This window comes from Bubalus kerabau, chromosome 4, assembly GCF_029407905.1.
Source record: "Bubalus kerabau isolate K-KA32 ecotype Philippines breed swamp buffalo chromosome 4, PCC_UOA_SB_1v2, whole genome shotgun sequence".
Taxonomy (NCBI): Eukaryota; Metazoa; Chordata; class Mammalia; order Artiodactyla; family Bovidae; genus Bubalus; species Bubalus kerabau.
This window is the reverse complement of record NC_073627.1, coordinates 54832539-54856981: the sequence shown is the minus strand read 5'-3', so window position 1 is coordinate 54856981 and position 24443 is coordinate 54832539. Positions and strand designations below refer to the sequence as shown.

The following is a 24443-nucleotide window of genomic DNA, read 5'->3' as shown; positions in this document are numbered from 1 at the left end:
CCAAAATGGTATATCACTGCAAAATATAACCAGCCTAAAAAAAATTGAAATATTGTAACACTCCAAAACTAAAAATGTTCAAAACCATTCAGGTAAACCCAGATCCTAAAGCTCAGACAGCTGAAGTTAAATAAATAATCCTGACAAAACCCCAAAAACCTGTACTTGGCAGAAGAACGTTTCATAGTGGTTTAGTATTTAAGATCTCTATTTCACTACGTCCGTGTATCATACTCACCACTACCCACCTACCTTATGTGATAACCCCTTCAGCATTAGAGACGAGCCACTAGATCCTTTTTTAGAAAACATCTTGAACGATTTGTCTTTAAAATACCAAGAGGACAGGGGAAAGCACCAACACAGTCCCTCACTACCACAAATTATGCAACCGAGTTATCCACATCTGGGGAACTGGCTGGGGTCAGCACATCTGGTGTACAATGGATGAGCCTCGCCCCGGGAAAACCACCTGACCCTGGTTATCTTCCCCGAGGCTGACCTTGGCACTACCCGCTGCTGCACACACCACTATAATAAGGTCTGGGTCACTCCTGAAACGACTCCAAATGGCCTTTATCTTAGCGATCCAAATAAACATATTTTCGAGTTATATTTTAGTTAACATATATTTTATATTAATAGATAAGCCCGTATTTCCGGGGAACGCCATTCCAAACGCCCTGAGCCATCCGTGTACCTACACCACCACCGCCTCGCGGCCCGCGCCCCCTGCCGGCCGCTTCCTCCAACAACTCGCCGCGCCGGGATCCTTTCCCGACAGAAACCCACCTCGTCCTAAGGCGGGCTAACTGAAGGTCTCCGGGATCTCCCAGTGTGGAGTCCCATGGGGCACTCCCACGCGGAGGAGTTTCTTAGTCGTCAGTCTACTTCATCCTTGCCCGGCTCCCAACGCTTCAGACCAGCCCAGGGACAGGAGCCGGGCATCCGACTCGAGAATATCTTGGCTACGGGCTTGAGCTTGGACTCTGGTGTTCATGCTGCACGATTCGAGATTAAGCTTCTCCTCAGAATCAGTTTATGCAGAATGAAGAGGAAACAGCTAGTCAGATCCCTCACTGAGCGCAGGCCTCACCCAGGCTTTATCTCCTGCCCCTGCTCTGTTAACATCCCCCATCATCCTCTGAGAATGGGCGGTATCCTCAGGGAATAGACGGAGTCCATTTCTACCTTTGCCCTCTGGATTTTTCCTTTCTCCTCATCTCTGTGTTTGGCTACGTTATATATAGATATATAAAACCTGTTCTGTTGCTGTTCTATTCTCCCAGCATTTTATGCTTTGAACCAAGGTAAGTTTCTCTTGCCTCCTGACTACTTATTGACAGAGGGGAGTCTGACCTTTCAGTTCACTTAGATTCTTCAGACTAGATACCACGTGACCCACTAGCCCTTCAGCCACCTCATCTTCCTCCCGCTTCAGCAGAGCACACTTGCTGCATGTGGTCCTAGATCCTACTCTTGTTCTCCCCAGCACTGCTGGAGGAAGTTGTGATCCTCCTACCCCAATTTCATGCCAACTGCAGTCACATCACTGCTATTTGGCATTCTTCTTATACACATCTTTTCAGTCCCCTCTACCCTGATGTTTTAAACCTCCACCTAAACCAGTGCTTCTCAGTGACTATGCCACTGCTCTCAAGGGGTGATTTTTAAAGTTTGTGGGGACATTTCAGTTTCCTTGGGGAGCCAGGCCAAGCATTTGCATATTAAAACACTTTATTATAATATTTTATTTCTCCTTTATATTACAGTCAGAACATTTACATCAATTGTGGGAGAACTTACATAACTTACATTTTCGAGGAACATCTTGAATATTCATATTTTCCATGAATATACTATGAACAGTAAAGGAAATATTACTATTTGTTATAAAAAGGGACCCTAAGGTTTTACAGATGACACTACCGTTATGGCAGAAAGTGAAGAGGAACTAAAAAGCCTCTTGAGGAAAGTGAAAGTGGAGAGTGAAAAAGTTGGCTTAAAGCTCAACATTCAGAAAACAAAGATCACGGCATCTGTTCCCATCACTTCATGGGAAATAGATGGGGAAACAGGGGGAACAGTGTCAGACTTTATTTTGGGGGGCTCCAAAATCACTGCAGATGGTGACTGCAGCCATGAAATTAAAAGACGCTTACTCCTTGGAAAGAAAAGTTATGACCAACCTAGATAGCATATTGAAAAGCAGAGACATTACTTTGCCAACAAAGGTCCATCTAGTCAAGGCTATGGTTTTTCCAGTGGTCATGTATGGATGTGAGAGTTGGACTATAAAGAAAGCTGAGCATCAAAGAATTGATGCTTTTGAACTGTGGTGTTGGAGAAGACTCTTGAGAGTCTCTTGGACTGCAAGGAGATCCAACCAGGCCATTCTAAAGGAGATCAGCCCTGGGTGTTCTTTGGAAGGAATGATGCTAAAGCTGAAACTCCAGTACTTTGGCCACCTCATGCGAAGAGTTGACTCATTGGAAAAGACTCTGATGCTGGGAGGGATTGGGGCAGGAGGAGAAGGGGACGACAGAGGATGAGATGGCTGGGTGGCATCACTGACTCGATGGACATGAGTCTGAGTGAACTCCGGGAGTTGGTGATGGACAGGGAGGCCTGGCGTGCTGCGATTCATGGGGTCGCAAAGAGTTGGACACGACTGAGCAACTGAACTTAACTGAACTGAAGGTTTTACAGAATTGAGAACCACAATCCTAGTCCAATCACACCCATTCTTTTTATAGGAAAACAATTTAGCTTCTCCTTTATTTCAGAAGTACAAATGAATGCTTTTCCCACCAGTGTTTCTCAAAGTGAAAGCATCAACATCATCTACTGAACCGATGTCTGGCTATGAGATCTCGGTGTCGCCGTGCCCTCCTCCAGGGGATCGAGGGGGATCTTCCCCACCCAGGGATCAAACCTGCATCTCTTATATCTCCTGCATTGGCAGGCGGGTTCTTTACCACTAGCGCCACCTTGGAAGCCCCTCATTCCACATGCGCTCCCAATTCCATCCTCTATGATCTTAGCCCTTTCCGCTGACCTGGCTTTAGCACCTCTCCTTTCAAACATATACAAGTGTCCTTTATCAAGAAAATTAAACTTTTTTCAATTCCACAGTCCCCCTGCAGTACTATTGTCTAATTTTTCTTCCCTGGATCTTAAGAGTTAAGAATTCATTGGTTTAACATCACATTTTTAGGGGAGCTCCGACATGTTAAGACACCATTCTGTGGCTTTACAGATATTATCTCATTTAATGCTCAACAATTACTGTTTAGGTTGTACAAACAAAAAAGAGCAAAGAGTGTTTTGCTCATCGGTGAGTTCGACAAGGATGAATTAACCTGCTGCAGTCACTGACCAACAGTGCACTCTGTGTCTCAGAGGAGAGTAAGGCGATAAAAGGATGAAGCACTCTGTGCTCCTGACCTAGGAAATTAAGACAATAAGAGGATGCTCTGTGCTTTGGGCAAACAGGCCCTGAGATAGTTACCCAGCTTCCTGCTATCTTCCCATACAGAGAAAAGCCCTGAAGTCATTAAGTTGTGATATCTGTTCTTTGTAAACTAACAGTAATCCTTTACCAAGACACGTACTTGACTGCATTCCCCACCAAAAAACATCATACATAAACTTGCCTCTCTTCTGCCTCTTGAGAGCAGTTTCTCAGAGCTACTGAGAAGCTGTTTCCTTGGCTGTAGTCCTCAGTAAGACCCTAATACAAATTTAACTCACAATGCTTACACTGCATTTTTCTTTCCATAGGCAGTTGGCACAAGTATTGTCCACTTTAGAGATGAAGAAAATGAGGCAGAAGACAGTTAACTAATTTACCGAAAACCACTCAGTTAAACAGTAGCAGAACTAGTGACTTCATGCTCTTAACCTCTATACTCAGTGGTTTATAGACTGATATACAACCGACCCTTGATCAACATGGGGTTCACTTATGTGCAGATTTTTTTCCGTAAATAAGTACCACAGTACTACAGGACCTGAGGGTGTGGATACAGAAGAACTGCAGATACAGAGGGCCAACTATAAATTATACACAGATTTATGACTGCATGGAGGGTTGGTGCTCCTGACCCTCACATTTTCAAGGGTCAAAGCCTCATTACAGTTAGGGTCTACTAACCTGTGGAGAACATCAGGTTAGAAAAACTGGGAATATTCATCTCCCCAGAGCAAAACTGGAAAATCCTCCAAAACAGTTACAGTCTCTTTGGCATCAGAGAACCTAGGAGAACAAAAGATTAGGATCCTCTCAATGTGATGTGGTCAGTGAGAAAAAGGAAGGTATTCTCAAGCCCTGGGACCAAGGGGAGTCTCCAAAATATACTGATTGTTTAATTTGAAGCAGTCTTCAAACTGATCACCTTGGCCTTCACTCCATCCATGAGAAATTAATGTGGCCAACACACATTGTACTTGGTTTCTTGCCATTTCCCCCTACTCCATCAAAAACAGAAAATGACTGCATTTTTTTCAAAGGTCACTACTGCCTACTGATTATGAAAGTGCTCACCTCTGCTCTTTCTCCAGCTTTTTTCAGGAAGGTTTGTTCTCCTCTCTTGTTTCCTAATTGGAGCAATTCTGCAAAGCCCAGTCCTTGCCTGTTGTATTTCTCAGCTTGCATGCTCTTTCTTCAAAAACTGATCGCACCTCCCAGATGTCTCCCTGGTGCCTCAGTGGTAAAGAATCCACCTGCCAATGCAGGAGACATGGGTTCGATCCCTGGGTTGGGAAAGACCCCTGGAGAAGGAAAAGGTAACCCACGCCAGTATTCTTGCCTGGAAAATCTCATGGACAGGGGAGCCTGGCGGGCTACAGTCCCTGGGGTCGCAAAAACAGTTAGACATGACTTAGCAACAAAACAGCAAACAACAACTATTCAACTAGGCCTGTTCTACAGCTTGCTTCCACATCATCATTTCATACCTTTACGTCTCAGCCCCAGCAGAGACAGGGCAGCCACACCCACGGCCTGGGCTGCTGGTTAACTGAATGGCCTGCCATCTCTCCAGTATAAACAGCCAAGAGCAGACTCCAGACAAATGAGAGTGACTGGTAACTAAACACTGCTGGGAGTGGGAATGGCAGAGTATCTTCTGGACTAGACTTTCAATTGACCATGACCAAAAGAAAGTCTCTGCTACCACAAACTATCATTTGGAAGAGTCAGGCGATGGGCTGCAAACTGGGAAAGCAATTCTGTGATCTCTTCACAGAGACAGCTGTGTGACTTGGGCTTTTTTACTACATAAACTTGGTAATCACCATACCTTGCCTATACTTTCTACTCCATCCACATTTATTTCTCACTTCCCAAAATAATTGTTCTTGGATTTACTTCTCCAAGTAAAGTAGCACAACTCCTTTAAAACAGTAGCACATTTGATTTTTAAAGTAGGATGCGTACGTGCATGTTCAGTCGCTTCAGTTTGTGTCCAAGTCTTTGTGACCCTGTGGACCGCCAGGCTCCTCTGCCCTCTCCAGGGGATCTTCCCGACCCAGGAATGGAACTGGGGTCTCCTGCATTGCAGGCGGATTCTTTACCAGCTGAGCTATCAGGGAAGCCCAACAACAACAAAGATTATTACAAAATAGTGGCTATATTGCCCCTGTGCCATACAATTTATCCTTGTTTATTTATTTTATATATATGAATTTGTACTCATATCTATACCTATCTTGCCCCTCCCTCCTTCCCTCTCCCACTGGTAACCACCAGTTTTTTCTCTGTATCTGTGAGTCTGCTTCCTTTTTGTTATATATACTAGTTTGTTGTATCTTCTAGATTCCATATATAAGTGATAACACAGAGTATTTGTCTTTTTCCGTTTGACTTACTTCACTAGCATTGTATACTCTAGGTCTATCCATGTTGTTGCAAATTGCAGAATTTCAGTCTTTTTTATGATTCGTTAATATTCCATTGTGTGCATATATATCTATATCTATATAGATACAAATATATAAATCTTTATCCATCATCTGCTGATAAACACTTAAGTTGCTTCTATATATTAGCTACTGTAAATAATGCTGTTATGAACATTGGGGTGCATGCTATCTTTTTGAATTAGTGTTTTCATTTTCTTTGGATATATACTGAGGAATGGAATTGCTGGATCATATAGTAGTTCTATTTTTAATGTTTTGAGGACCCTCTATACTGTTTTCCACAGTGGATGCACCAATTTACATTCTCATCAAAGGTGTCCAAGCGTTCCCTTTTCTCCACATTCTCCCCAACATTTGTTATTTATAGTCTTTTTGATGATAACCATTCTGACAACTGTGAAAATCATTGTGATTTTGATCTGCATTTCTCTGATGATTAGCAACATTGAGCTAATATTCATTTGCCTGTTATCTTCTTCAGAAAAATATCTATTCAGGTCTTCTGCCCATTTTTAAATTGGGTTTGTTTTTCGATATGAGTTATATGAGCTGCTTATATATATTTTGGATATTAACCTCGTATCAGTCACATTATTTGTAAATACTTTCTCCTCATTAGGTTGTCTGTTTTAACAGTTAATGGTTTCCTTTGCTGTGTAAAAGTCTGTAAGCTTAGTTAGGTCCCATTTGTTTATTCTTGCTTGCTTTTGTTTCTTTTGCCTTAAGAGTCAGATCTTAAAAATATCACTATGATTTATGTCAAAGGGTGTTCTGCCTATGTTATTTTCTACGAGCTTTTTGGTTTCAGGTCTGAAATGACAGTTTTGAATCGATCAGCCTTAAGTTCAGTTCAGTTCAGTTGCTTAGTCGTTCTTTTCGACCCCACGGATCAACTTAGGTTCTGATATGTTTTCTCTTTTTTTTTAAAGGGGGAATTATAAAAGCACACAGATTGTTTTCATAATCTAGCAAAGTTAAGGGGCTCCCCTGGTGGCTCAGATGGTAAAGAATCCATATCTGCAATGCAGGAGATCGGGGCTTGATCCCTGGGTTGGAAAGATCCCCTGGAGAAGGAAATGGCTACCCACTCCAGAATTCTTGCCTGGGAGATCCCATGAACAAAGGAAAACATCTATACCCAGTAGTACAAACAACTCCACAACTCAGAGGAAATGTCTTTTGAGACTTGCGTCTATTTTCTGCCTGTGTGAAGTTTTTTACATTAGGCTATGGGCCAATAACTGCCTCAAATCACTGGAGCCTGCTTCTTTATCCCCGCTTATCCACAGAGCTGCTGCTGCTGCTGCTGCTAAGTCGCTTCAGTCGTGTCCGACTCTGTGCGACCCCATAGACGGCAGCCCACCAGGCTCCGCCGTCCCTGGGATTCTCCAGGCAAAAACACTGGAGTGGGTTGCCATCTCCTTCTCCAATGCATGAAAGCGAAAAGTGAATGTGAAGTCGCTCAGTCGTGTCCAACTCTTCATGACCCCATGGACTGAAGCCTACCAGGCTCCTCCGTCCGTGGGATTTTCCAGGCAAGAGTACTGGAGTGGGTTCTCATTGCCTTCTACATCCACGGAGCTAACGGGACTAATTATAAATAGGGTGAAAAGCAGCCACCAAAACTACTAAACAGCAATATAACCCTGGTAAAATCACTTGGGAGGTGCAAGAGAGATTGGCCTGGTTTCTGTCAGTCAATTTTAGGACACAATAATACCTCTGTGTGACCTTGAGCACAGTCTAGTCCGTGCCTAAATTGTTGTTCAGTCACTCAGTCGTGTCCAGCTTTTTTGCAACCCCATGAACTGTAGTCTGCCAGGCTCCTTTGTCCATGGGATTTCCCAGGCAAGAATACTGGACTGGGCTGCCAGTTCCTTCTCCAACCCAGGATCGAACTCACGTCTCCTGCATTGAAGGTGGGTTCTTTACCACTGAACCACCAGGGAAGCCCTGTGCCTATATTACTGCCTCACTTTTTCTTGCCTGGCATTCAGAGCTACTTCACCCACTAGACTGCATACCTCCAGATCAGGGGTTTTCTTGTTTCTTTTAAAAGAGTTGAAATACGGGAATTCCCTGGTGGTTCAGACTGTGTGCTTCCACTTCAGAGGGCCTGGGTTCCGTCTCTGGTTGGGGAACTAAACAAGCCGCTCAGCCAAAAAAAAAACAACAGCAAAATAATACAACATGTAACTACTGTGTGTATTGCTTTACCCATTAACTTCAGTCATTAAAAGCTTACAGAAAGCATAAAATTTCTTCATAACAGTCCATCTGATGACTGGACTGTAACTCATACAGTCATTCCTCTGTTGCTGGACATTTAAGCTGGTTCAGTTTTCCACTACTGTAAATAATTCTGGGTTCTAGGAAAAGATGGTATATTGAATAAAATTTCACTCTCTCCCAAAATCCCATGGAAACTGCAAAAAGCAATTTTTAAAAGGCAACAGTTTTCAAGAATGGAGAGGACAGAAGGCACAACAGCGACATGTTTTTGACAATTAAAAATGAGAAATAACTGCACTAGACCAGGAACCCCCAACTCTTAAGCCAGTTCTGGACAAAGCTGAAAACTAACCAAATTGATACTACAGAATATTCAACTGATACTGCAGAATACCCAGTTGAGACTGCAGAATACTCAATACTCAAAACACTCCAGATTTAAGGTGAAATGGAGATAAAAAGAAACCAAGCTGATGGAAAGCTGTTTCAGAAGAGATGGCCAGACCTCTCTCCCCATGCTGCTGGATAACCAGCTCATGCTGGCACTATTCAGAGTGGTGATACTGGAGGAAGGTACACCTGAGGCTCTCTGGAGAAGTCTTGAAACTCAGGTAAAAGTTCAAACAGTTACTGAAAAGAAGATGTACATATGCATTCCAAAGGCTGAATGCAGACACCTCCTCCCTCTCATCCTTCATTTGGTTTGCAGAACACTGGTAACTAAGTCTTTACCTTCCAGAATACTGAAGAGTTCCTCTGAGGAATGTAAACACCCTAGAAGAAAGTCCCATAGATGTCGACATGGGTGTCCCCTACAAAGGTGTAGGGAGATCACTCTGCAGGGAAGCAGAGAGACCATACAACCTCACCTTGGCACTCAGAGCTTCCAACCAGCTCCCTATTTGTTAACATGAGACAATTGTAACAGCAGCTCAGCCAACCAACCAAAGGAAGACGATATGACGGAGACAGACTATGCAGAAAGAAGAAAACTTAAAAAGAAAATAAAATATAATCATTAAAATCTTCAGAGATATAAAAGAAGACTTCGCATCTGAAAAACATGTATTAGAAGCTATACAGGACTTCATTAGTGGCACAGTGGATAACAATCCATCTGCCATTGCAGGGGACACAGGTTCAATCCCTGGTCCAGCAAGATTCCACATGCCTTGGAGCAACTAAAGCCCATGGGCCACAACTATGGAAGCCTGAGTGCCCTAGAGCCTGTGCTCCACAACAAGAGAAGCTACTGCAATGAGAAACCAGAGCACCACAAGGAAGAGCAGCCCCAGCTCACAACTAGAGAAAGCCCTGCAAAGCAACAAAGACCCAGCACAGCCAGAGGAAAGAAAATATAGAAAAAAGAAGCTATACAAAGCAGCAACTTAGAACAAAAGAAAAAAGAGGTCCTAAAGATATGATTGTAGAAATAAAAACTGAATACACAGGTTCAGCAAAAAAGATGAATATATATTTATTTATATATATATAAAAATATATATATATATAAACAGTTATGGTTTTTCCTAATCAGAGGACCACTGTAGGAGTTCTAATATCCAAATATGGAAAGTTTTTGAAAAATTATAAACCAAGGGGAGGAAATCACCGATGAAAAAATTCAAGACAACTTCCCAACATAGAAAGGCTTTCTAAGTGGGGAAAAAAAAAAAAAAAAGAAAGGCTTTCTAAAGATCGAAAGGGCTTTCATTAAGTGCCCCATACAATGAATGGCTGTAAGATACACTAAGGCACAAAATTAGGAAATTGCAGAAAAATGAAAATAAAGAGATAATTCATTTTTTCTAAGAATGAAAAGATCAGTCACACATATCACATAAGTAGTATAAAGAATCAGAAATTCTTCTCAATAGCTTCCAGAGGTTATAAGTCAAAAAAGTGATGCCTTTGAAATCACTTTGAAGAAAATTTTAATTCCAACCAGTAGAATTTGATACCCATTTAAACTATTTCACCTATGCAGCAGTCTGAAAGAACAATGGGTTTAGGTAGAGGAAAAACAGAAGTAGATAGATATCCAGGAAAAACAAAACAAAACAACATTTAAACTAATAAGATTACTTGATATGATTGGTCTTGTGGAAAACAAGAGGCTATAATGGCAACCAACTCCAGTATTCTTGCCTGGAAAATCCCATGGACAGAGGAGCCTGGCAGGACAGAGGAGCCTACAGTCCACGGGGTCACAAAAGTTGGACACGACTTAGTGACTAACCCACCACCACCGCTGCAGTCCAGTGGTTAGGATTCTGTGCTTCCACTGCAGGGCACATGGGTTCAATCCCAGGTGGCAGAACTAAGATCCTGCATGCCTTGATGCATGGCCAAAAACAGAAAAGAAAAAGAAGAAGGAAAAAAAAAAAAGCAGAAGGGAAAAAAAACTAACCAGAAGAACAATAAAATTAAAGGGAACAATGATATTCAATGACAACGCTCTGTTGAGAATAATGTTTGCCTAAGAATAATATAAACTGAATACTGATTTAACCAAATGGGTTTTAAACTATATTAGGAAAAATAGAGAAGAAATGGTGGTGCAAGAGATCTAAATCTTTATTTACCATTATCAAACATAGACAACGTCAAAAATAGCATTGAAACATGTATATTACCACATAGACAACGTCAAAAATAGCATTGAAACATGTATATTACCATATGTGAAACAGATCGCCAGTCCAGGTTCGATGCATGAGATAGGGTGCTTGGGGCTGGTGCACTGGGATGACCCTGAGGGATAGGATGAGGAGGGAGGTGGGAGGGAGGTTCAGGATGGGGGACACATCATGTACACCCATGGCTGATTCATGTCAATGTATGGCAAAAACCACTACTATACTGTAATTATAATAAATTACAGCTAAAATAAATTAAATAAAAATTTAAAAATTGTTAACTGGCCATCCTATAATACAAAATAAAAAGTTTAATTAAAAAAAAAGAAATATGAGGTACCATTTCACACCAGTCAGAATGGCTGCGATCCAAAAGTCTACAAGCAATAAATGCTGGAGAGGGTGTGGAGAAAAGGGAACCCTCTTACACTGTTGGTGGGAATGCAAACTAGTACAGCCACTATGGAGAACAGTGTGGAGATTCCTTAAAAAACTAGAAATAGACCTGCCTTATGATCCAGCAATCCCACTGCTGGGCATACACACTGAGGAAACCAGAAGGGAAAGAGACACGAGTACCCCAATGTTCATCGCAGCACTGTTTATAATAGCCAGGACATGGAAGCAACCTAGATGTCCATCAGCAGATGAATGGATAAGAAAGCTATGGTACATATACACAATGGAGTATTATTCAGCCATTAAAAAGAATACATTTGAATCAGTTCTAATGAGGTGGATGAAACTGGAGCCTATTATAGAGTGAAGTAAGCCAGAAAGAAAAACACCAATACAGTATACTAACGCATATATATGGAATTTAGAAAGATGGTAACAATAACCCTGTGTACGAGACAGCAAAAGAGACACTGATGTATAGAACAGTCTTATGGACTCTGTGGGAGAGGGAGAGGGTGGGAAGATTTGGGAGAATGGCATTGAAACATGTAAAATATCATGTATGAAATGAGCTGCCAGTCCAGGTTCGATGCACGATACTGGATGCTTGGGGCTGGTGCACTGGGACGACCCAGAGGGATGGAATGGGGAGGGAGGAGGGAGGAGGGTTCAGGATGGGGAACACATGTATACCTGTGGCAGATTCATTTTGATATTTGGCAAAACTAATACAGTTATGTAAAGTTTAAAAATAAAATAAAATTTAAAAAAAAAAGTGATTTTCCCCCCCCAAAAAAAAAAAAAAAAAGAAATAGTTTGTCCAACTGCACAGTTACAATGCATTGCATTAAGTAATAATAACATCAGAACACATTTTGGCCACTCGGTACTAGTTGAAAAAAAAAGAATGGATGCATTAAAGCAGAGGTTCCGAACCTTTCTGATACCAGGGACTGGTTTCATGGAAGAAAATTTTTACACAGACCGGGGTTGGGGGATTGCGGGGTTGTGTGGGGATGGTTCAGGCGGTAATGAGAGCAATAGGGAGCGGGCAAATGAAGCTTTGCTTGCTCACTGATCACCTCCTTCTGTAGGTACAGGGAGGGGGGGGGACCCCTGCATTGAAGAATAATATCCTGCACACTAGTTTAGAAACAAAGAGGTTCATAAATGTCACAAGAATAAAATTTTAGTTGTTTTTAGAGTGGAAAGTGTCTCCCTTTGACCAGGACCTGGAGAATGGAAGAAGCAGAAGAACTTAGTTTAGAAACCTAAAAGGACTGGACTTCCTGGTGGTACAGAGGCTAAGAATCCGCCAATGGGAAGCCCTGGCACCGCAGTGAAGAGTAGTCCCTCCCTCTCGCTGCAACTAGAGAAAGCCCCAGTTTAGCAATGAAGACCCACCACAACAAAAACCAAATAAATAAAAATTTTAAATAATAAAAATATATTAAAAAATAAGAAACCTAAAAGAACTATTTGAAATATATGTTATTTTGAAACAAATTTTAAAAACATGCTGCAAAATATATGTACTTTGTGTCTCTCACGTTCCCTTTCAAACAAAGGTTCCAGAACTCAGGTAACTATTGTTAATTACCAGGTGAGCACTTAAACTTAGAAGCCAAATGAGAAATCATATTTTTTTTGTATCAGGACCCTGGAGACACTGTAAATTACCCTCTCCCACTGCTAAGGGTCAGGAAGGGACTAAATACAGATGGACAAGATCTGTTCTAGGAGAGAAGCAGCAGGAACTGCTTCTGCAAGACAGGTAAGTACAAGTGTGAAGGTCACTAGAAATCTAAATAGCTACATCGAGAAACTAGGCAGAACCAGAATATACCATATCCTGAAAATGAAATACAGTGAATCTGCAGCATATACAGGAATCGGTTGCCTGCAGAGACATTCTAGTTTTCAGCAACAGAACAGGTTCTCAAAGACACTAGTTGGGGACCTTTAGAAATACCCACATTCAATCCAGATGCAGCATTCCTTAGGTAATAAAGAAGAAACGAATCTGCTCAATTTAACTTTCTGAAGTAGAAAGGAGTAACAGAAGAGCCCCCTAAAACAGTATAAAAGTCCCAAATTTTGACTGTGCTGCAGAGAAAAATGGCTACTTATGAGGATATTTCAACAGCCTCAAAAATCCAGATTTCAAACTGACCTAACAGAACAACAGAGCAGTCAGAAATAAACATTAATCTTCTTTTTCTACCAGAGGTAAAAATCAGAAAAGAAGCAAGATTAACGTTCACTTCACTGCCACTTGATACCACATACATCAAGCCACTTTGAAAGCTCAGCTGGTAAAGAATCCGCCTGCAATGCAGGAGACCCTTGTTCGATTCCTGGGTGGGCAAGATCCTCTGGGGGAAAAAAAATGGCAACGCATTCCTGTATTCTCAGCTGGAAAATCTCATGGACAAAAGAGCCTGACAGGGTCACGAAGAGTCAAACAGACTGAGCAACTAAGCACGATATTCTGAAAATAAGGGCAAAAATCAAAGTTCAAGCCATAAAACATAAAATATACCTGCTGCTGCCAAGTCATCTCAGTCGTGTCCAACTCTGTGTGACCCCATAGACGACAGCCCACCAGGCTACCCCGTCCCTGGGATTCTCCAGGCAAGAACACTGGAATGGGTTGCCATTTCCTTCTCCAATGCATGAAAGTGAAAAGTGAAAGGAAATCGCTCAGTCGTGTCCGACTTTTCGCGACCCCATAGACTGCAGCCTACCAGGCTCCTCCGTCCATGGGATTTTCCAGGCAAGAGTATTGGAGTGGGGTGCAATCGCCTTCTCCTGAGTACCGAGATCTACACTAGTCACCCATACACCTCAACACTGCTTTTAAGACTCCCCTTAATCTCCGAACCCGTTGCAAGAAAAATCCGGCTAAAAACCTCACTTCTCAAACAGAAAACTACACTCGTCCCATAAACACTGAAAATTAAAACTCACCAAACCTCAACAAATAAAACCAAAGCCACCAACTCTCATACACAATACTATCAAAAAAAAAAAAAAAAAAAATACGACTTATAAATACGATAAAAAGACAAACAACCAAAAAAAAGAAAAAAGTCGGAGAGCCACATCATCAGCACTTTTCGAGAACCCCACGTTGTAAGCAAACTACACCATTATATTTTTTCTCTATTAGAAACTATGCAACTTTCCTTTAACCATAAATAACACAGGGGAAAGCGCGAACGCAGTCCCCCACTACCACAAATTATGCAGTCGAGTTTCCCACATTTGGGGAAATCGCAGGGGTCAGCACATCCGGAGTGCAATGGATAAGCCTCGCCCTGGGAAAACCACCTTCGTGATCATGGTATCTCCCCTGCCAGGTAAGTATGAGGTGCTCCCCCTGCCTGCCGCCTCAGCCTCACGTTCCAAACACTTCGCACTTACGGTCACTCTTCACCGCAAACTCTACACCCTCACTTACGAAATAACGGCTTCTCCCAACTATAAGGCCCGACAAGCACATTGCGAGTACCGCAATATTTGCAAAATAATACAAACGCTTCATAGTACATTCTGAACAGGGCCAGCAGACGCCGAGCTCATTTACATACTCCGCGCACTTTACTGACATCACTCCGTAGCGCCGACTGTACCCGGGCCTCGTGATAGGCTGACTGACAAACACGGAGGCGCCCGGGGCCTAATCCCCGGGCCCGGGAATATGACCCACCTTTGTGACAGAACAGATTGTAGGGATGCGATTAGCTTTGAGACTGGGTGGGGCGGGAACAGTCCGAATTATCCAGGTGCGCCTAATGTAATCTAAAGGCTCTTATGGAGAGGAGTTACATTATCAACTGACACTAAACTGGTGGCTTTGAAAATGGAGAGGTGAAGTGGCTCAGTCGTGTCCGACTCTTTGCGACCCCGTGGACTGTAGCTTTCAAGGCTCCTCTGCCCGTGGAATTTCCAGGCAAGAGTACTGGAGTGGGTTGCCATTTGCTTCTCCAGGGGATATTCCCGACCCAAGGATCGAACCCGAGTCTCCCGCATTACGGGCAGACACTTTACCGTCTGAGCCACCAGGGAAGCCACCTGAAAGTGGAGAAACGGACCACAAAGCAAGGACAGGTTGCTTTCAAGAGGTTCTCTCTATACCTACTCGTGAAGAAACAAAAGGTCATAAAAGGATCCTCCGGCTCAGAGAAAGGAAAACCGAAATACCAAAAATCCTGTAAGTAACCATAACAGAAGAAAAAGATAATCATAGCCCCTTAAGGGAAGGGAAGAAAGCAATGGCACCCCACTCCAGTACTCTTGCCTGGAAAATCCCATGGATGGAGGAGCCTGGTAGGCTGCAGTCCATGGGGTTGCTAGGAGTCGGACACGACTGAGCAACTTCACTTTCACTTTTATGCACTGGAGAAGGAAATGGCAACCCACTGCAGTGTTCTTGCCTGGAGAATCCCAGGGACGGGGGACCTTGGTGGGCTGCCGTCTATGGGGTCGCACAAAGTCGGACACGACTGAAGCGACTTAGCAGCAGCAGCAGCAGCCCCTTAAGGGAGCCTAACTCATTTCCATAGTTTAAAAATGGGATTTACACCGTCAACTCACAACAGTCACCACTAGCAACAAACAAAAGAAAATGTCAATCTACTGCCTTTTCTTAAACAAGTCATATCAGGGGAAAGCGCGAACGCAGTCCCCCACTACCACAAATTATGCAGTCGAGTTTCCCACATTTGGGGAAATCGCAGGGGTCAGCACATCCGGAGTGCAATGGATAAGCCTCGCCCTGGGAAAACCACCTTCGTGATCATGGTATCTCCCCTGCCAGGTAAGTATGAGTTGTTATCGGCCTCTGCCATGTCACCCACATATTCTAATCACTCTAAAGAGACGGTCACTTTTCTTGTGCATTTTACAAACCTCTACCCCCATTTCTGGAATTAAGCCTTCAAACTATAATTACAAAGAAGGAATACTTTGTAGATCTCAATATTGCCAAATCATAGGAAATAAATGCCTAGTGTAAGCATTACGGCAGTCACTGCGCTCATCTGCATGTTCCACACCCCTTTTGCTGATCTCATTTTAGCGTGTCCTTTTTATAGTTACTGGAATGAAATTTAAAGGCAAAGACTCTACAGATATAAAAGTAAGAAATTCGTTCTTTCTTTCAAGGGCTTGGAGCTAATGGCCTCGCTGTGATTCTGGCGTAGTTCAGCAAGCCGTTATGGCGCAACAGAAATAGCAAGTCTGAAAGATGAAATTTGGTAAAAGTACGTTTGAAAATTCAGTCGATGTAGTTAGAGCTGCAAATAACTTGAGCGTTCAAAGCTTCGAGCACAAGTACAAAATAAGCTCTTTTTCAAATGTGGGGCAAATGATCACCCTTACAAGAATAGCTGCACAAATACTAATTTTGAACTGAGTTAGTGGAAAGCTCTTGCAGTAACCCCTCCTACAGCAGATATTTGGGTAAGTTGTAGGGGTCCATTAGCTGGAATGTGATCATCCTCACCATTGGAAATCACTTTTGTGATCAAGAGTGTCTCCTCTCCTAATCGAGACTAAGTTGTGTTTTGACTTATCCTTAAACTCTCTTGTGCTCAACACTATAAGCACAGGGTCATTCTTTTGCTTTTTCATGGGTGTCTGAAATCCACAAGACTACTAGAGATTCAACCCATCCTACAAGAAATTCCTGACCTCTCCAAGACTATCTCAGACCCTCTGAAAAGGGCAAATCCCATTTTAGGCAGCGGTTAGTACTTCATGTATTACATGTTCACATAATTAATATCATCAGACTTCTTAGTCCTCTTCTTTCTGCCTCAGTGTATGTTAGAACTGGAGTTCCCATGTTTAACTATTCTTCAGTTGCCCAAGATCACACTAGAACCAACCTATTTCTCACATTTTTATCTTACAGAAGGACTCTTCTAATTTTGTCTCCTCCACCAACATAAATCAGCCAGCTTTTGTATCTTTTTTTTTTTTTTTTCTGGCCACACTGGGCTGCTTGCAGGATCTTAGTTCCTCCACTACAGATTGAACACAGGCCCACAGCAGTGAAAGCATGGAGTCCTAACCACTGGACCACCAGGGAATTCCCAAGCTTTATATCGTTAAAACAGGAAGAAGTAATGCTATTTGTAAAAATTCTATTAAAAATTAACAAGCAATCACTGAGAACAGAGGTAAATGAGATGGAGAGAGAGGAATAAATACTGGGGTGGAAGAGGGAGATCATGAAGTCTAAAGTCTGACCTTTGACACCCTATCAGTTTGATTTTTATAAACTCCCCCCAAAGAAAGAACTATTATATGTAATGCATATATAAAATATATACTCATATATACATACCTGCATATGTAATCTAGAAACATTTTGCGTGTCTGTGAAATAAAAGTTAGCTATCTTGGGGCTTCCCTGGTAGTCCAGTGTTTAAGGATCCTCCTGCCAATTCAGGAGACACAAGTTTGATCCCGGGTCTGGGATGATTCCACAGGCCGAGGGGCAACTAAGCCAGTGTGCCACAATTACTGAAGCGCACACACCCTACAACCTGTGCTCCGCAACAAGAGACGACTCCACAACGAGTAGCCCCCGCTCACGGAAACTAGAGAAAGCCCACACACAGCAACAGAAACCCAGCGCAACCAAAAGATTAATAATTTTTTTTCTAAAGTTAGAGATCCTGAAATCTGGCTGGGAACCACACTTGTAAGGGGAAAATGGTATCTGTGAACTAGACTACTATTATCACCAAACAACTTTTAAATTCAAAATGCCATTTTCAGAAGATTTGTGACTAGCAATGCCTTCTTTTTATTTGTAAGATATAGCTGATTTACAATACTGTGTCACTTGTGGGTGTACAGCAAAGTGATTCAGTAATTTTTTTTTTCAGATTTTTTTTTCCACTATAGGTTGTTACAAGATATTGAATTTAGTTCTGTGTGTTATATACTAAGCCCTTAATGCTTATCTGTTTTATGTATAGTAGTTTATATCTGTTAATCCCATACTACTAATTTATCCCTTCCCACCTCCATTTCCCCTTTGGTAACCATAAGTTTGTTTTCTGGCTGACTCTGCTTCTGTTTTTTTATATAGATTCATTTGTATTATTTTTTAGATTTCATATATGTGATATCATATAGTATTTGTCTTTTACTTCACATAGTATGATATTCTCTAGGTCCGTTCACATTACTATAAAAGGTAATATTTCATTCTTTTTTATGACAGTGATATTCCATTGTGTGTGTGTGTATATATATATACACATTCCACATCTGAAACCAATCATCTGTTGATGGGCACTTGGATTGTTTCCAGGTGTTTGCTACTGTAAGTAGTTACTAATAGTGTTTTCTTTTTATCTTTTCTTTTTTGACCATGAGGCTTGTTGGATCTTACCTCCCTAGATCAAACCTGAGCCCTCAACAGTGAAAGCGCCAAGTTCTAACCACTGGACCGTCAGGGAGTTGCCTAGTGGTGCTTTCTTAAATAACACAGAGCCCTTCACAAGGTTAGTTTCACTATTTCATGGGAACTTCATTGTTTTTGGCCCAGTTATCAAAATATATGTCCAAGGCAATCTGCCTTAGGGCAAAAGCATGACTGTCTTTCATGCTCTTATAGCTCAAGCAGGTTAAAACATTAATGCTACATCCTCACAGAAGCCCTGTGAAGTTTAACATCCTTTGAGGAAAGCCACAACATTCCTTAGAAAAATACAAGGAAATACTTACATAAGTTTATATTAAATACAAACATAAGTTAGCCAGAAAAAGTAGAGAAGCTTTAGTTCATTTTACAAATGTTGAAAAACTTTGTTGCCAAAACCAAAGTAGATGTAATCATCTCGCAGATTAATCTCATTTATGAACAAAAATAAATGCCCCCACTGGCAGCAACTAGAGAAAGCCCACACAGCAACGAAGACTCAGTGCAGCCAAAAATAAGTAAATAAAAGAACAGTACGCAATAACCAAATAAGTTTTATACCAGGTATAGAGGACCTACATATATAAAAGTATGTTAGGGACTTCCTCTGCAGTCCAGTGGTTAAAAATCCACCCTTCCATTGCAGGGGGCAAAGCTTTGAGAAACTCAGATCCTACAAACTGCTTTGCCCGGCCGAAAAAAAAAAAGCATATGATAAAGACAGCATTTCATATAGGTGGGGGAAAAGATCAATTGCCTTATAAAAATTATTTAGAAAACTTCTTACCACTGGAGAGAAGGGAAAAAAATGCTTTCTTTCTCCTACATTAAAAAGAAAAATCAGATAGATTAAAATATTCAATAAATCATAAACCATATGTAAAAAATACAGATGATCATGTTTATAATAATTTTGAAGAAAATAAAGACTTCTTTTTGGCCTTGCCAAAGGGCTTGGGGGATCTTAGTTCCCAGTGCCACCTGCAGTGGAGTCCTAACCACTGAACCACTACGGAACTAACAAGAAAAGACTTTCTAAGCATGTTACCAAAGTAAGAATCAAATATAAACTTTGCATATACATAACATCAATAAAGTAGAAAACCTCATAAAGTCTAAATACATGTGACAAAGTGGGAAAATATCTGCAATGTAGTGATTAGGTAAATAGCCGGTATAATAGAATATGCATATGAGAGAGTTGGCAGCTAAAGAATTTTGGGTTTTAATGCCAGACAAAACTGAGCAGAATGCTGGGCCTACCATAATAAATGTTAGTTATCATTTCTGATAATAAAAACAAATACATATTTTAAATTAAAAGTAGCCTAGTTAAAAAGTGAGAAAGGAACATGCACCCATGTTCCTAGCAGTATTACAATAGCCAAGAGGTAGTAGCAACTCAAGTGTCTATCTACAGATGAATGTAAATATATACAATGGAATGTTGTTCAACCTTAAGAAGGAAAGAAATTCTGATAGATGCTATAACATGAGTGTATTATACCTTGAAAAAATTATATATTAAGTGAAATAAATCAGGCACAAAAAGATAAATTCTATATGATTCCATTTGTATAAGGAAATGAAAAATGGTGAGTTGTTCAAAGGGTACAGAGTTTCAGGTATGCAAGATAAAAAAGTTGTGGACATAAGTTGCACAACACTGTGAATATAATTAACACTACTTAAACTTACACTTAAAGATGGTTAAGATGGTAAATTTCTTTTGACCACGTCACACAGCTTTCGGGATCTTAGTTCCCTGGCCAGGGATTGAACCCAGGCAACTGCAATGAAAGTACCAAGTCCTAACCACTGAACTGCCAGGGAATTCCCAAAGATGGTAAATTTTAAATTATGTATATTTCACCACCATTAAAAATAAAAAGTGGGTGAAGGATATAATGGGATAGTTGCAATAATAAAATACACTTGGCCAATAAAGTTATATGAAAAGATCTTTAACCTCTCTTAGTCATAATAAATGATAATAGCCATTTAAAGTCAATTATACCTCAATTAAAAAAAAAACCAACCAACCATTTAAAGACTGCTAACTGTACAAAAAAGATCTTCACGACCCAGATAATCACGATGGTGTGATCACTGACCTAGAGCCAGACATCCTGGAATGTGAAGTCAAGTGGGCCTTAGAAAGCATCACTACGAACAAAGCGAGTGGAGGTGATAGAATTCCAGTTAAGCTATTCCAAATCCTGAAACGTGATGCTGTGAAAGTGCTGCACTCAATATGCCAGCCAATTTGGAAAACTCAGCAGTGGCCACAGGACTGGAAAAGGTCCGTTTTCATTCCAATCCCAAAAAAAGGCAATGCCAAAGAATGCTCAAACTACCGCACAATTACACTCATCTCATACGCTAGTCAAGTAATGCTCAAAATTCTCCAAGCCAGGCTTCAGCAATATGTGAACCGTGAACTTCCTGATGTTCGAGCTGGTTTTAGAAAAGGCAGAGGAACCAGAGATCAAATTGCCAACATCCGCTGGATCATCGAGAAAGCAAGAGAGTCCCAGAAAAACATCTATTTCTGCTTTATTGACTATGCCAAAGCCTTTGACTGTGTGGATCACAATAAACTGTGAAAAATTCTGAAAGAGATGGGAATACCAGACCACCTGATCTGCCTGTTGAGAAATCTGTATGCAGCTCAGGAAGCAACAGTTAGAACTGGACATGGAACAACAAACTTGTTCCAAATAGGAAAAGGAGCACGTTAAGGCTGTATATTGTCACCCTGTTTATTTAACTTATATGCAGAGTACATCATGAGAAACGCTGGACTGGAAGAAACACAAGCTGGAATCAAGATTGCCAGGAGAAATATCAATAACCTCAGATATGCAGATGACACCACCCTTATGGCAGAAAGTGAAGAGGAACTAAAAAGCCTCTTGAAGAAAGTGAAAGTGGAGAGTGAAAAAGTTGGCTTCAAGCTCAACATTCAGAAAACGAAGATCATGGCATCTGGTCCCATCACTTCATGGGAAATAGATGGGGAAACAGTGGAAACAGTGTCGGACTTTATTTTTCTGGGCTCCAAAATCACTACAGATGGTGACTGCAGCCATGAAATTAAAAGACGCTTACTCCTTGAAAGGAAAGTTATGACCAACCTAGAGAGCATATTCAAAAGCAGAGACATTACTTTGCCAACAAAGTTTCGTCTAGTTAACGCTATGGTTTTTCCTGTGGTCATGTATGGATGTGAGAGTTGGACTGTGAAGAAGGCTGAGCGCCAAAGAATTGATGCTTTTGAACTGTGGTGTTGGAGAAGACTCTTGAGAGTGCCTTGGACTGCAAGAAGATCCAACCAGTCCATTCTGAAGGAGATCAGCCCTGGGATTTCTTTGGAAGGAATGATGCTAAAGCTGAAACTCCAGTACTTTGGCCACCTCATGCCAAGAGTTGACTCATTGGAAAAGACTCTGATGCTGGGAGGGACTGGGGGCAAGAGGAGAAGGAGACGACAGAGGATGAGATGGCTGAATGGCATCACTGACTCGATGGATGTAAGTCTGAGTGAACTCCGGGAGTTGGTGATGGACAGCGAGGCCTGGCCTGCTGCGATTTATGGGGTCGCAAAGAGTTGGATACGACTGAGCAACTGATCTGATCTGATCTGATCTGAAAGGCTAGTACTGGGCTTCCCAGGTGGCACTAGTGGTAAAGAACCCGTCTACCAATGCAGGAGACACAAGAGTTGAGGGTTCAATCCCTGGGTTGGGAAGATTTCCCTGGAGTAGGAAATGGCAACCCAGTCCAGTGTTCTTGCCTTGAAAATTCCATGGACAGAGAAGCCTGTCTGGCTAGTCTTTGGAGCCTCAAAGACTGGGACACGACTAAGCACATATACACACTACATACAAAGGCCAATGCCAGGGTGGGGGCTGGGAAACCAGTTCCCATATACTGTCAATAGGACTCTAAGTGGTCCAAACGCTTGGCGAGAAGTTTCAAAATGGGGAATTCCCTGGCCGTCCAATGGTCAGGACTCAGAGCTTCCACTAACGTGCCTTGGGGTTCAAAAAAAAAGAAGATTCAAAATGAAAATGTGTGTGCTTTTTGACCTAGGAATTCTACTACCAGAAATGTATTGAGAGAAAGGGCACAAGCAAGCTCAAGAGCCCAGATGGGCATGCTTGAACAAGTAAGCTCCAAAGCACACACTACTTCATCACAGTAAAAAAACTGGAAATAATTTCAGTTATTAATAACTGTCCAATTATAGGCCACTGATTAGAAAGATGGGCCTCAAGACAGAATAGTATCCAACCATTAAACTTAATTTTTTGGGGGGGCCACTGCCATGTGGCATGTGGGATCTTAGCTTCTGACCAGGGATCAAACCCATGCCCCCTGCAGTTAGAAGCACGGTCTTAACCACTGGACCTCCATGGAAGTCCCAAACTTAATTTTAAAATAGTTTTTAATCATACAGAGAAAATTTTTGACAAAATATTAAGTGAAAAACAAAAGACATATAAGATATATACATTTCTTCACAATTTCATCATAACTCAAATAAAATATATGAATTTGTAGGGACATTAAAATAGACTGAAATGTTAACATTATTATCTTTGAATGAAATTGCGCCCCCTTAAAACCAAGTTCCTCTGCTGAGTTTATGATTAACCTCTCAATCCAGAACTTTATTCCCTTTCCTTTCCTGTACCTGTTCCCACTCAAGACAGGAATATCAAAGAAAAGGGGGAAATTGTAACTGAGCAGGACCCTAAGGGGCCTTCCCAGGACAGAGCCCACCTGTTTTTTGTCTGTAGAAAAACTTTAGCCTCCTAGGCCTTCTTTAAGTTCCAAAGAGCAAATTTAATGAGAAGTGAGAAAACACAGAAAGAAAGGAAAACAGGCAAAACAAAATAGTAATAGTTTAGCCATTAAACAAAGTTAAGGTAGTTCCGCCATAAGAGCTATAGATAATATTCCGAGCCATATCCTTGGGTTGTTTTGCAGATACTGACACCCCCACTAGGTGGAAGACGTTAACGGCACTCTGACCACAAGTACAGAGACTCCATACAGGTTGGAACCAGAAGGTTGATGATGTTGACTCCAAATTACCTCAGCACCAACCAATGAGAATGAAATCCATGAGCTGATCAAGTACCACACAACTCTCTCCCTCACCCTGTGGTTAACCCACAGGGAAGTCTGGGTCTTCTGAGAATTAGTTGCCCGTAGTCCTTGCTTGACCTTGCAATAAATGCTGTACTTTCCTTCAGCACAACCCAGTGTCAGTAGACTTGCTTTACTGTGCATGGTGAGTTTACCCAGGTTTGACTCAGTAACAAGAAGTGAAGGAAAGATCTAGGGACATGGAGGTACTCTTAATGTCCACCGACAGATGAATGGAAAAAGAAGACTTGGTGTACACACACACACACTCACACAATGGAATAGTACAAAGCCATAACAAAGAATGAAATAATGCCATTTGCACAACATGGATGGACCTGTGGTTATCATACTAAGTGAAGTAAATCAGATAAAGATGAATATCATACAATATCACTTATATGTGGAATCTAAAAAACTGGATACAAAAGAACTTATTTATGAAACAGAAATGGGGTCACAGACATAGAAAACAAGGTAATGGTTACCAAAGCAGAAAAGTGGTGGGGAGGGATAAATTAGGAATTTGGGATTAACAGATACACACTACTAAATATAAAATAGTTAAACAACAGGGAACTATATTCAATTATCTTGTCATAGTGTATAATGGAAAAGAATCTGAAAAAAAATATGTATAACTGAAT

General features: G+C 41.4%; 2 long non-coding RNA genes and 2 other non-coding genes across 5 annotated transcripts in view; 1 reads left to right on the top strand and 3 right to left on the bottom strand.

The window, feature by feature from the left end:
• LOC129649733 (uncharacterized) overlaps positions 1 to 24443 on the bottom strand; it is a 72337-nt gene that overhangs the window by 43864 nt on the left and 4030 nt on the right. The window lies entirely within an intron of this gene.
• Positions 14402 to 14565, bottom strand: LOC129651977 (U1 spliceosomal RNA). The gene has a single exon (XR_008714465.1). It is a non-coding gene; the product is annotated as a U1 spliceosomal RNA (small nuclear RNA).
• LOC129649734 (uncharacterized) lies at positions 14917 to 24407 on the top strand. Its single transcript, XR_008713231.1, has 3 exons — positions 14917 to 15411; positions 18594 to 18721; positions 23635 to 24407. It is a non-coding gene; the product is annotated as an uncharacterized LOC129649734 (long non-coding RNA).
• Positions 15862 to 16025, bottom strand: LOC129651976 (U1 spliceosomal RNA). Its single transcript, XR_008714464.1, has one exon. It is a non-coding gene; the product is annotated as a U1 spliceosomal RNA (small nuclear RNA).